This window comes from Vipera ursinii, assembly GCF_947247035.1.
Source record: "Vipera ursinii genome assembly, chromosome: 9".
NCBI classification, from domain to species: domain Eukaryota; kingdom Metazoa; phylum Chordata; class Lepidosauria; order Squamata; family Viperidae; genus Vipera; species Vipera ursinii.
In genome coordinates, this window is record NC_139523.1 from 12,837,787 (window position 1) to 12,851,134 (window position 13,348).

Consider the following 13,348-nt stretch of genomic DNA (forward strand, 5'->3'; position numbering starts at 1 on the left):
CTGCAAAGCGACAATACAAGCTTAAACTTTCAGATTGTTTTAATAGCTTCTTTTGCAATTGTCTAGATTTTAAAATAATCCTTAGCACACGAGGACTAAGTTTACATGGTTAAACTAAGCTATAGTAAATTTGAATAATTTGTGGTTCAGCATGTTGTACACAGTAACTCCTTGTCATGTTGTGTGAAGTAGGCCTTTACATAAAGCCATATCAGTTATTTATCCAGGCATAGCATGTTATGTAAACATTATGTAAACGTTAACATATCATACAAACTCATCTGTTAAACTGAACTGAAATTCTGATTATTTTTTCCTAGCTACACAGATGGAAAAGAAGTAAGAATGCTTTAACCTGACACATGTACAGATACCTATTTATAGCCATATTAAATAATGGTTTATCATTACATATAAAAACATGCTATTACCCACCCAGCTGATCTCAGGCAAAGGGGAAAACTGGAAACAGATTTCAGAACAAGAGAGTTGTTGCTACCTATTCCACATCTTAGCAGTTTTACACACAAACCTAGTTTTAACAACCAATAGCTAAGCTATACGTTACAGTACAGGTAGTCCTCGACTTACAATAATTCATTTAGTGACTGTTCAGTTACAATATCACTGAAAAAGTGACTTATGACAGTTTTTCACTCAACCATTACAGCATCCCCATGGTCATGTGATCAAAATTAAGATGTTTGGCAACTGAATGTCTTGGGGTCATGTGATCACCTTTTGCAACCTTCTGACAAAGTCAATGGGGAAGCCAGATTCACTTAACATACATCTTCAAATGACAAGACTGAAAACTATAAATTGAAAACTAGTTACTATGCATTCTTCTGCAATGCTCAACATTTCACAATGCTGTACATTTGAAAGCTGAATTGATGCCACTATGCAAATATATCTAAAGATGGTTTCCTGTCCTCATTTGTGTATGGCTGCCATATTGTTTTCTCTATCTGGGAAATACAAGTATCAGTTACTTACCTACACAAAGATTGCACATATTTATTTCTCATTAGAGATCTTCCTGCTCTAGTCACAATGCAACTACCTAGGAATGATTTATCTGCTGGCATTCTTCAGGACACATATCTAAAACTGTGCCATTTAAGTAGCTCCCCTTTCCTTAATTCAGTTTTTAAATTATGCACTACACTTTCAATGGCAGTTCTAAATTACTGAAAAAAGCAGCCTTTCTATAATACCTACAGCTCTTTCTAATTCACCTTATACTTTATAGACCTTATACAATTAATTATATTCCAATATCCAATTTCTTCACCTTACCATTTGTTGGGAAATACTGGGAAGATAAATCTTTTCTTAATAATTAAATGTAAATATCTCATTAAATATAATCCAATTACTTTAAGAAAAATCATTACAATATGCATGCATTCTTGCCTGAACAGTTTTAGTATTTTAAATTAATCGTTGCTAAATACTTATTAAATCAACCTCTGACATTACAAAATCTACAACTGCCAATTTCTTTTTTATAAGGTATTTGTTACAGATAGCTTTACATTTTATTATTTTTTTCTCAGAAGTATTTTAAACATTTGAATTAAGAATAGCACCTTGAACAGAGCTTCCAAACAATAAGAATGATTATTACAAGAACATATATGTTAGAATCAGAATAGGACACTTTTATAAATTTTACAAAATAGCCGGCTTAAATGGACTATTAGAAAAAGAATCACTGTGATATAAAAAAGATGGATATACCAGCCTGCATTCATGGGTTCTACCCCGAAACTTTCCTTTTAAGCAAGCAGCTAAACAATCAGAATTTGTAACTGATTTAACTTGAGAAAATGGGACCGCTTTTAGTAGCCATGTCAATATTTCTGATAAAAACTCTGTACTTGATTACAGTCCCAGTAGACCTCAATTTATGACTGGTCACTTAGCGACTGTCCGAAGTTATGATGGAGCCCCCAAAACTACTTTTGAAGTCCCAACACTGCCGTCCCCCATGATCACATGACTACATTTAGCAACTGAACCACATTTGTAGCCATTTACAACATCATGTGGTCACAACAACTGCAATTTATAATGTTATGGCCAGAAACTGGCATTTACTTCTGATTACCAACAAAAAACGGCTCATAGAGAAAAATGGGTTCTCTTACAATTATGACGCTTGCTTAACTGCCACAAAAATAAATGTTTGTAGAATTGATCCAGTCACACGGTGACCCACTTTACAACTATTACAACTTATAACTCTAATTTCCAGGCTCAATTACAGTTGTAACTTGAGCACTACATGTACACATTATCCCTCCGAAGCTACAAAACGGGACAGATTTACTTCTGTTATCAACCAAAGTAAAGATACCTATCTTTCTTTCCATCTTCACATTTGAAGTCAGGATAGAAAGCAAAGGATTATTTTGCTGTCACGTCACTGATGCACTCTAGACTGCAATCTAAGCAGAAAGCCACAGCCTTTTCCCCCAAAGATGGAGAGAAAAAGGTTTGGCACAGTTGGAAGCCAGGCTATTCTTAGAACCACAACTATAGCTTGAGGCTAATGAGAGGATGGTCCTCCTATTACATTCAAGAGGAGGCAATGAGGCATTTGCAGGTTCCCACAGCTGGAGAGTAACCTCTGTCCATCTCAATGTACAGTTGTCGACAATTCCTCATTGACTTTTCTCATAAATCAGTAGCATTTTACAGGAAGAGATCAATCAATCCTGAATTTCACAATGGCTAATCTTTCAGAAAAAAAATAAATTCAAAGATACTTCATTCTAAACCCAAATCTGAAATGTCAATTGAAAGGATAAAGTCAATGATTCCATAAAACCAAGAGAATCAGCACAGATTTGCAAAATTTTCTACCCCATTATACGTAATTATACCTAATGTGGTAACTGAACATCTATAGCAATTTTAACAACTTTTTTCTCACATCTTTCCTAGGGAATTCAAAGATCATCTAGGAGCCACTGCAGAAGAATGAAGATAAACAAGTCTAACAGACAACTGATAATGCCATTTTGTGCTTTTTTTGTAAAAGAAAAAGGTGCTGGAACACCATTCTGAGCGTTCTATGACAAAAAAAATGCCCTGTGGTGTGTGTGTATGTCTCTGTGTGTGTCTCTCTCTGTGTGTGTGTCTGTATCCATCCAAAATCAGGAAATTCCTGAATTCAGAACACGCTACATATATATTGCAATTTTAAAAAACTGCACAAAAGTATACCAATTTACTTGCATACAAATGTTTTACATAAAGATTATACAAGACAAAAATCTTAATTGTACAACAATATTTTGTGTAATTCAAGCTGTATCAAAATTATTCCCATAGCCAACGAACAAAAACTTAACAGTTATTTTTCTTCTCTGTAGATAATAAGTATTAATGAAATCTTCATACTTTTTATTTTTGTATGAGTTGCTAATCTTATAGCAAAACTAAGAGAGAAAATTGTCAGAACAGAAAAAAAGATAATCCATTTTTTATCGATCTGATCTTTATACTTACAAAATAATCATTGACTTTTATTCTTATTGATCCAACAATCTTCTTTTTATCTCCCATAACATAGATCAAAATAAATTTTCCAATATGATTCTAGGCCATTTTAAAAGTTGGGAGGATTAAGGGCGGGGATGTGGAAGCAGTTTTGCCTCCCACCCCCATCCAAAATATTAAGCTATAATTTGGAGCCTTGGTTTACCATGAAGCATAAATCTAGCCAATGTGATTTGTAAACCATTGTTAATGGCTTACAGACCATTATGTCTTGTTTAAAAGTATTGTACTCAACAATTAAAAGAAACAATATATTATGATCTGGGAGATTGACTGCTTTTTCTCACTTACTGTCAACATGGGTGTTTACCTGCTTTATAGGGAAACAGTCCTCCTTTCTTTTTATTACTTATTACACCAATTTCCTTTCCAATGGAAAATTACTAAATGATTAGTATTTCCTACTTTAGATAGAACATTCTTAAATCCCATAGGTTCCTTAATCAACTAGTACATGATTAGGTCATCATATCTGTTTAGAGAGACTCCACCTTCTTGCTTCATTTCATTTAGTCTTTCCTGCATCAGCATTTTCCTGGCCTATGAATCACAGCAAGAAGTGTATTCCAAGACCCCATTAAAGCCACAGAATTGCTTTCTTGTTCCTCTATTAGTTTGTTCAGTTTCACTGAGTACATCACTCCAATGCTTTTCTTTTTACCAAGATAAATGCCAGAATGCCCGGATTTTCTTCTGGCCTCAATATTCCCATGTCCTTCCCTATCATCTTACCCACAAAACTAAGCAATGTCACACAAAAAAAGCTTTCCCCATTCTTTGTAACAGATTATGTACTTAAAAGTATCCCAATATGAACTATCTTTGCTTAAGAGGAATAATATTATGAAAAGTACAGTGCAAACATTTCAACTGCATTTTCAAAGAATAGCAATTTAGCTCAGAAACACACTACTGTTTTGTGCTATTTACCGAAGTGATATTAAAAGATCCCCAAATTATGACACGTATAAAGGCATTCCGTATACAATTGACATCACATACCAAAGGGAAATGAAAGGCTCTACAAATTGATCCTGGGAATTTTTTACTTAGTATGTGCAAATTACAATTCTAAATTATAACAGGATACATTCCTTAAATTGTTTATGTTAATAAAGGTAATGTCCCATCATTCCCCAAGTTCTAAACACAGTTTCCCTCCCTCACAATATTTATTTTCCTTGGAATGAAGGTTACAAACAGCACTGGCCCAAATTTCCATGAACTGTAGACTGACTGAACCCAATCGTTTTCAAACACACTACAACCACCATATACCAAAATGATTCACAGTAAAAATTCAAAGTAATCTGGGATGAATAAATTCTTTCCTTCCAGATACTACATACATTATATATAGCTTGACTGGATTGTCCTCTAAAGAAGCAAATGCCTACACTGTGTTAAATATTGATCTTCCTGGCTTCACTTCCTTATCAAGAGTGAAAGACAGCGGGAGGTGGCAACTGGGCAAAATATACATTTAATAAATAAAGCAGAGCAATTTACAAAAAAACTTATTGCAGGGTAAATTTATCAATACAAATAGTCCTTGACTTACCACAATTGAGTCCAAAATTTCTGTTGTTAAGTGAGACATTTAAGCGTGTTTTGCCCCATTTTATGACCTTTCTTGCCAAAGTTGTTAAGTGAATCATTTTATAAGTTAATAACCTGGTTAAGTGAATCTGGTTTCCCTATTGACTTCGTCAGAAGGTGATCACATGACCTTGGGACACAGCAACGGTCACAAATATGAACCAGTTGCCAATCATCTGAATTTTGATCACCTGATCATGGGGATAATGCAAAGGTCATAACTGTGAAAAAACAGTCATAAATCACATTTTTCAGTGCCACTGTAACTTTGAATGATCACTAAATGTGTTGAAAGTCAAGGACTACTTGTATTCCCAATAACCACACAATCCGGTTATCTAAAAGCCATTTTAGACCAACGTAATATTTTGCTCTTTTGAAAAGTCACCCACTGCCTTTAATAAGATTCTTTTCCACAGTAAAAACTACACATCTACTGTGATTCTTTACACAATACCCGTATAAACAGCATACTGATTAAGAACAGAGAATAGGACCAGTCTACATATGGACCAAACCAGAAAACTAGTTAATACTATTCCTGAATAGATAGGTTAGACGGGAATCCACGTGTAGTTCTCAGTTTTCCTGTCTAACATGAGATTGGAAACAGTCAGATTATTAAACGTCTTTGTATGGTGCAGTGAGAATAGCAGAGTCTTAGGTCTCATGAATCCTAACGAATACGTCACAGAACAAACTTGCAGGTTTCATAACCCTCAAAAATAAGGCGGTAGGAACCTTCACCTTTAATCCAACCCGATCTCATTTCTGACTTTGAGCTGTAATTTTAAAAAGCAACAAAACGTTCAAATAAGACAAGTTTAAAACATTTTAAGAAGTTCTCTCCCCACCCCTCCCTATAAAAATAACTCGGGGAGGAAGAAGAGGGGCAAATAACCAGGAGGAAGCTCTACTGGGAACGGCTCCTGATATTAGTTCTCGCCTTGACCACAAAGTCACGGGCACGGGGCTCCGGAATTCTTACCGTGACCCCATTTACTCACTTCAGCCATTATTGTGCACTTGGAGGATCTCGGTGAGTCACCAGGAAGCAGAAGTCGCGGACCCGAAGTTTGTATTGTCCCACTCCACTTCCAGGCGCCATTCGTAGCACAAGCCACGCCCCTCACCTGTCTGGCCACCACCCGCATAGGCCACGCCCCTCGCCCCCGCGGCCGTCGCCTCCTCGACGTCACCCCCAATGGCGCCACTCCCACTACGATGTAGATCACCTTTCCAGTTTACCTTTTCCCACACCTCTTTAAGGTGACCCCTGGTTTTGTTTTTTTCTCAACATCCCCTCCCTGTCACGGAGCAAGGCTTACCCGCCTACGGCCGCCTTCTTCGACGCGCTTCCACTCAGCTCTTCACCACCGAAGCGAACCGTCCCAACCGTCCGCCATTCCACAGCTTTCCCCCTCAGCTTCCCCTCACAGATCGTAGTTCCACCTACTCCACCGGTCCGTTTCCTCGTTGGCTCCCGTGCGTCTTCCCGCTCTCACTGGATTGGCTGAGTTCCTCTGCCTGTCAAACGTTACCCTACGCGATTTGCGTAGCCAGCCAACTTCCTTTTTTCTTCCAACGACCACACCCTACGAAACCTTTTTTTAAAAAAAGAAAAAACGTAAACAATATGGGCCGTACCATATTCTGAGACTAGCAGGGGGATTCGTGTGGGGAGAAGAGTTTCGGACGGGGGTGACAGCAGGCTTCGAAAAGAAGGGATCGTCGGATGTTGTCACTAGGAGGGAAAAAGAAGGCATTACTGGCGCCCTGTCTTCTCAGAAATTTATTAGGTTCTCAAAGTCCCGTTTGGTTTGCTCTCTCTTTATTCCGCTTCGCTAGACCTGTCTGCTCTATGACCCTGAGGTTGGAAAAAGGATGAGTCCTCTGGCGCTTGGGAGGTATTACTGCAATACTGGAAAGTTTGGAGTGTTCCAGAATGAGAAAAGAGAGAGGAAGAAAGAATGGGCGGCGGCGGGAGGGTTAAGAGGGGGGGGGGTGTCAGGCTTTTTCACACGTTACGCAGCAGTATGGTCACGGGGCTGTTCCTCTACATAAGTTTCAGGAGCTTTTTTTTCCCCCAACCTCCTTTTCTCCGTACAATTTCTGACTGAGACAGCTCGTTGCGGGAAAGCAGCCAGCCTCAAGTTAATGCCCTCCCCGTGTTCGAACTACGACTCCCAGAATTCCCAGAGTGCCGGGCGAGCACGCGGGGCATCGGCTTGGAGTTCGGGGAGTTGTAGTCTTAACTCGGATTGAGGCGGTGCCGCAGGTTGGGAGGTGTTACTTTAAGAAAGAATTGCAAACTTTTGTTCCTTTTTGTCACCCCACCTTTCTAACCTGTATTTACGAACGTTAATTTATTTTCTCAGTTTGGTTAGAGGGAAAAAAAATCCATAATCAAATGAACTGGCTTAAATTATACGTACGTACATAAATACATACATACATACACATACATCTTCTAACCATGGGCTGCAGGCTCTTGAACGGGAAATAATTTTATAAATTTTATGTATGATTGACTTGCGAGGCCAGTGTGTTGTGCAATTAGCTCACATGGTGTAATAAGATGGAGGGTTTGTTGTCACTGTGAGTTTGGGGGGGGACGAAGGGAGGCTCAGCCAATCTCAATGTATACATGATTGTACTTTGACAAAGGTTCATTCACACACACACACACCCCGCAGCTGCCAGGTGGGAGGCTGGCTTGGTTAATCAAAAACTTGTTTAGGCAAAGCAGGCCCCACAGACTTGCTAGAGGCAATTTCTACATCCTGGGGAGGGAACATATAAGCATTTAGAGTATCCCTCAGCCATTTCTGGTTCTTGCAGGGCTGGGTGGGTTTGGATTCTTGAGAGCCAAATCTCTTCCTGCTCTACCGGACTCCTCCCCCACACCCTTCTCAGGTATTCTTTTCCTTGATGAGAAGGAACTGGAAGCAAGACATGGAATCTGGTACATCCAACGTTTTTTCTCCCTTCTAAGATCGAAGCCTGGTCTGTGGTCTAAAATGAGAAAGTGGATGTGCTACTACTGTAGCTTGTTTGTATTTGAAACCTAGCTAGACGTGGACCTGGTTAGTGTTTGGAAGGGAAAAATGGTAATGAATGGAAAGATTGTAACAGCAAACTCTAGGACAAATTTATTTATTGTTACATTTATTTGCTGCCTATCTCACCAAAAAAAGTGCAAACAAAAGTGAAAGAACAATAAAATAACTAAAAAGGACAATGAGAATACATCAGTGGGATAAAATTGGTGTTTAAGAGCACACAGAGACACCAAGAGCCTTCTGCAGTTGTATTTTTCCCTGGGATTGCACAACCTTCTGCAGTTGCAATGTGATCCCAGGAAAAGAAGAGTTTGGTTTAAGAAGTTGCAGGCCAGAGACGTTTGTGCCTTCCTATGAGCTTTTTGAAGCACCTTTTTGCCCTTAAAGCACATGTAGATCTCTTTCCATATCAGGCTGAGAAAATGACATAGACAGGTAGTCTCAATTTAACGACCACAATTCTGTCATAAGTCAACAGTTGTAAGTTGAGTCAAAACTGATTTTACAACCATCTTTACAGCTTTTGTTAAGCAAATCACTGTGGTTGTTAAGTGAATCATGCAGTTGTTAAGCAATTCCAGTTTCCCCAGTGGGTGTCTTTTTGCTGCCAAGCGCTCAAATTTTGATCCTGAGACTGCAGAGATGTTGTGACAGTTGTAAGTGCAAGGACCAGTTGTAAGTCACTCTTTTTCAGTGCTGTTGTAACTTCAAACAGTCACTAACTAAATGGTTGTAAGTCAAGGACTACCTGTATTAGGGAAGGCGGTTTTCTCATAGTATGCACACAACAATCCTGTGAGGAAGGCTGGACTGAGAGAAAGAAGAAGCTCCCCAGTTAGCCAGGAGATCTGCTTTTGGGTTTCGCAGGTCCTAATCTAACCGTACAACTGCATGTAATCCTTGACTTAAAACCATTTGTATAGTGAACGTTCAAAGTTACAACGGCACTGAAAAAAGTGACTTATGACCATTTTTCACACGACCTTTGCAGCATCCCCATAGTCATGTGGTCAAAATTTAGATGCTTGGTAACTGGAACATAATTATGACAGTTACAGTGTCACGTGATTGCTCTTTGCGACCTTCTGACAAGCAAAGTCAATGTGGAAGCCATAAAGTGGGGCAAAATTCACTTCAGTGTCAACCACAGAAATTTTGGCCTCGAGTGTGGTCGTAAGTCAGGGACTACCTGTATTGTATTCTGCAGAGTTGCCATGGCATGACTTTTGACTTGAATTCTTTAGGCAGTATTTATCGTGCCAACTTCTCCATTCTCTTCCAAATTAGGATGCATGTGGAGATGAAGAGCTGGAATCCAGGTGTTTGCAAGAGACAAACTGCAGGTGTAGATGCTTGAATCAACTTCAGCAGAGATTAAAAGCCCCTGTGATGTATTCTACACCCTAGCAAGCCCCCCTACATTCACCCCTTACACACATTCATGTTTGAGGATCATTGTTTTTGTAATTTGACAGATTTTTACCATCCAGTGCTAAGAATGTCCATTCCAAGACTTGCAATTGCACATGTCCAGCATTTGGGCATGAGATTAGCAAAGCTCCATCTGCCCTTTGCTTGAATTTGTTCGTCTTTCCCTCCTCAGGTTTGCAACTACCTGAAATAGATTTGAAATAGCCTTTGGGAAGGTTGGGTTTCCGATGACAGCAGCCAATTAATTGGAGACCTGGATACAGGAAATGAAATGAAGAATTATCTAAAAGGATCCTCAGCTAAAGTTAAGGGAATGAGTGTTGCCCCCAAGTCCTGCTTTTCCAACATTACCCCTTCCCTGTTTGCACTGTGTAAAATGCCCTCTCCCTGGACAAGGGTAAAAAAAGAAATAGAGTTCACATAAATAAAATTGAGCACTGTAGAGATGGGGGGAAAACTGGAAAATTTGGGGGGGAAAAACAGGGGTTTTCCGTTTTCTCCTTTTTCCCCACAAAGCCATTCCCAATTTTTCCAGGCCTTCCTATCTCTAAGCTGTGTGACCTTGCTGGGCTTCATAGATGCATCCATGCTATTTTCTTGGCAACAGCGTGGAAGCAGTTTACCTGCTGGAGAACCTACTTAATCTTCAAAATGCAGAAAGGGATGGCAGTGACAGAGGCCGTGCCGTGATGGTATGGCAAGATGCAAGACCTCGACATAGACATTAAACTCACATTTATGAGTTTATGGCATCCATATCAAGTTTTATTTATCAGGCATCTTAATCTATAATCTACTGCCAGAGCAATAATTCAGTGAAGGCAGTGAAGGTGATACAGGGACTTACAGACATGCCCTATAAGGAAAGTGGAAGACACTTGGATGTTTGGTGGGAAGAAAAGACTTAAGAGGTGCTTCATGGAAAGCTACAGGAGAGAGTCCACAGTTATTCTCTGCCATCATAGAAACTAGAATCAAAAAGATTGGGTATAACGATTGGTTGCCTAATATATATTTTTTTTTGGGGGGGGGGTTGCCTAATATAAGGACAGCCTTCAGATCAGAAGCTTTGCCATATACTAAGGCTAAGCTCTACCAACCTAGCAGTTCGAAAGCACGTAAAAATGCAAGTAGAAAAATAGGGACCACTACAGTGGGAAGGTAACAGCGTTCCGTGCGCCTTTGGCGTCTAGTCATGCCGGCCACATGACCACGGAGACGTCCTCGGACAAGCGCTGGCTCTTCGGCTTTGAAACGGAGATGAGCACCGGCCCCTAGAGTCGGAAACGACTAGCACGCATGTGCGGGGGAACCTTTACCTTTACCTTTAAGGCTAAGCTCTATACGGCCCGTTTCTCCATCTCTGGAGAATCTTAGAAAGGGGCTGGACAGCCAGGACACGTGGTTTTCCTGCATATTGTAGAGGATTGGATAAGATCAGAGGTCTTCAAACTTGGCCCTTTTATGACTTGTGGACTTCAACTCCAAGAATTCCTCAGCCAGGCATGCTGGCTGAGGAATTCTGGGAGTTGAAGTCCACAAGTCATAAAAGGGCCAAGTTTGAAGACCCCTGGATAAGATCATCCTAATAGTGCCTTCCAATCTATAATTTTATGACACCAAAATTCCTTCAAGAATTTATAAAGAATTCCTTCTGGTTCTATAGGGACCAGAATTTCCATCGTAAGCAAGGCGATGATTAAGTTGACTTATGCCCAATCTTAAAACTTTTTTTTTGCCATCGGTGTTAACTGAATCATAGCAGTTGTCAAGAGAAAATGCAACCATTAAAAGAACCCAGCTTCCTTCATTGACCTTACTTGTTGAAATTTGGCTGGGAAGGTTGCAAATGGTGAACACATGACCTCAGGAAGCTGCAACCATCATAAATAGATGATGGTTGCCAGCACCCAAATTTTGATCGTGGGGATGCTGTGACACTGCAAGGACCAATTGTAAATTGCCACTGTAACTTAGAACAGTTGCTAAACAGTTGTAAGTCAAGGACTACCTGTATCTCTGCAGCAACAACTCTTTGAAGTAGGTTTAGCTGAAGGACACAGAACCCAAAGCCATCCAGTGAAGTCCACGGTAGAATGGAGACTTAAACCTGGATGGCTCTGTACAACCCAAAACTTGGCACACAAATTGCTACAACAGGTTGCCTCTCAGATACACCTATATTGTCTCATACTGTTCCATCATTATGCCAACGCAAGTTTCTATTTTTTTGAAAGCGTATTACCTGCCTTCCCACCCCATGAGTCAAAAGACCATCAATTATTATCTATCTTTTGTTTTGACAGACACAGGTGACTTGATATAACAACTACCATCCAAGCGTCTCCTAATTCTTAGCCAAGTCACACATCTAAATAAAATTTGCAAATTTGCAAACTGAAGATTGCAGGAATGACAACGTTTGAGGGCTTGACTTGCAATGTAACCTCCTGACCTCCAGTTGGGCTAATTCAATTTTTAGCTTTTGCAGAGCAGGGTTTAAGTGAGGAGATGGGGATGATGGGTTGAAAGGGAGGGACCAGTTCAAGGTCACCTAGGTAATTTTTGCAGCTAAGGGAGAAGTAGAATTTTGATCTCTCTACTCTCAGTCTAGCATCTTCACCATTTCTCAACCTTGACTCTTGGATTAGGAGAAATGGATTGGCCCAGAAGCCCATAGGAAGCAACAATGCTAACACTGATAATGTTACCTAGTTTGGTAATGAAATGTCTGCAAGAAAATCACCAAGCTCAGAGAGCACCAAGGATTCCACAAAACCATAACAAATAAGGAAACTTGGGGCTTTCTGCCTGAATGACCTTCCTCATGAGATACCCTTTCTTGGTGAAGTTTATTCAGAGGCCCCGAATCTCCTGGCCAGTTCTGCTTTTCATAAATTATTACCTTTCTGAAGCAACTCTTCAGCTCTAGCACTTCCCCTCAGGGGTATCCAGGTTGACCAGTCCCTTGTCCATGTTATGGTGAAGCTGCTTTTGAGTGGCTGACAGGGACGTAGACATGTCAGTTATTCAGCCACAGTGCAGAAGAGGCTTCCTTTTGCCTTCTTCCAGGATGTTTTTCTGATTTCTGGTCTAACTTGCAGTCATTCTACTCCTCCATTCTGGTGGTGTCCCCATCTTCACCAGAACCAACCTTGTTTAGCTTTTGAGATCAGCAAAAAAAGGCGAGGGGATGCTACCTTCCAAGGCCGCTCCAAGTGCCCTCTTGAGGCAACAATTTGGAAACCGACATTCTCACCTTTCTGGCTCTTTACAAAAGTTGGATTCCAGCTTTTCTTCTGTTGCAATTGCCCTGTGCTCTGGTGGTGGGGCACATTGCATATTGCGCATTGCTCTCTCTGTCACACATACACATTACCCACACACCCCCTTGGGAGAGGGGCAAAGGCGGTTCCCCCGAGGTCATGTAGCAGTACCTGTTTGAATGGTAAACTGAATGGAGGCATCAGCAGATGGGAACGTTGCTATTTCCGCTGGTCCCTCAGCCCAAATCCCGGAGCCTTGCAAAAAGTCCTGGTCCAGCCACAACGACACTACAATGACACCACCTCTGCAGAAGAGGCCCCTCTTACACAAGTCTTCACTGCTTAGCTTTGCAAGGAGAAAGCAGCCGTTTTCACAGATTCTCTTTTCCTTCCTCCACCCGCCCCCCCTGCCCCGCC

General features: G+C 40.5%; 1 protein-coding gene across 6 annotated transcripts in view; it reads right to left on the reverse strand.

Annotated features, from left to right (window-relative positions):
• The window catches only part of WASF2 (WASP family member 2), a 48,329-nt gene extending 41,720 nt beyond the window's left edge, over positions 1-6,609 (reverse strand). For 4 of the 6 annotated variants that reach the window (XM_083369862.1, XM_083369863.1, XM_083369861.1 and 1 more), the window contains exon 1: positions 6,501-6,609. The gene's annotated coding sequence lies outside the window, so the exon portion shown is untranslated. Of the gene's footprint in view, positions 1-6,179; positions 6,252-6,500 lie in introns of those variants that run through there. The other 2 variants (XM_083369864.1, XM_083369865.1) reach the window with 2 other exon arrangements.
• Between the last annotated feature and the right edge of the window lie 6,739 nt (positions 6,610-13,348).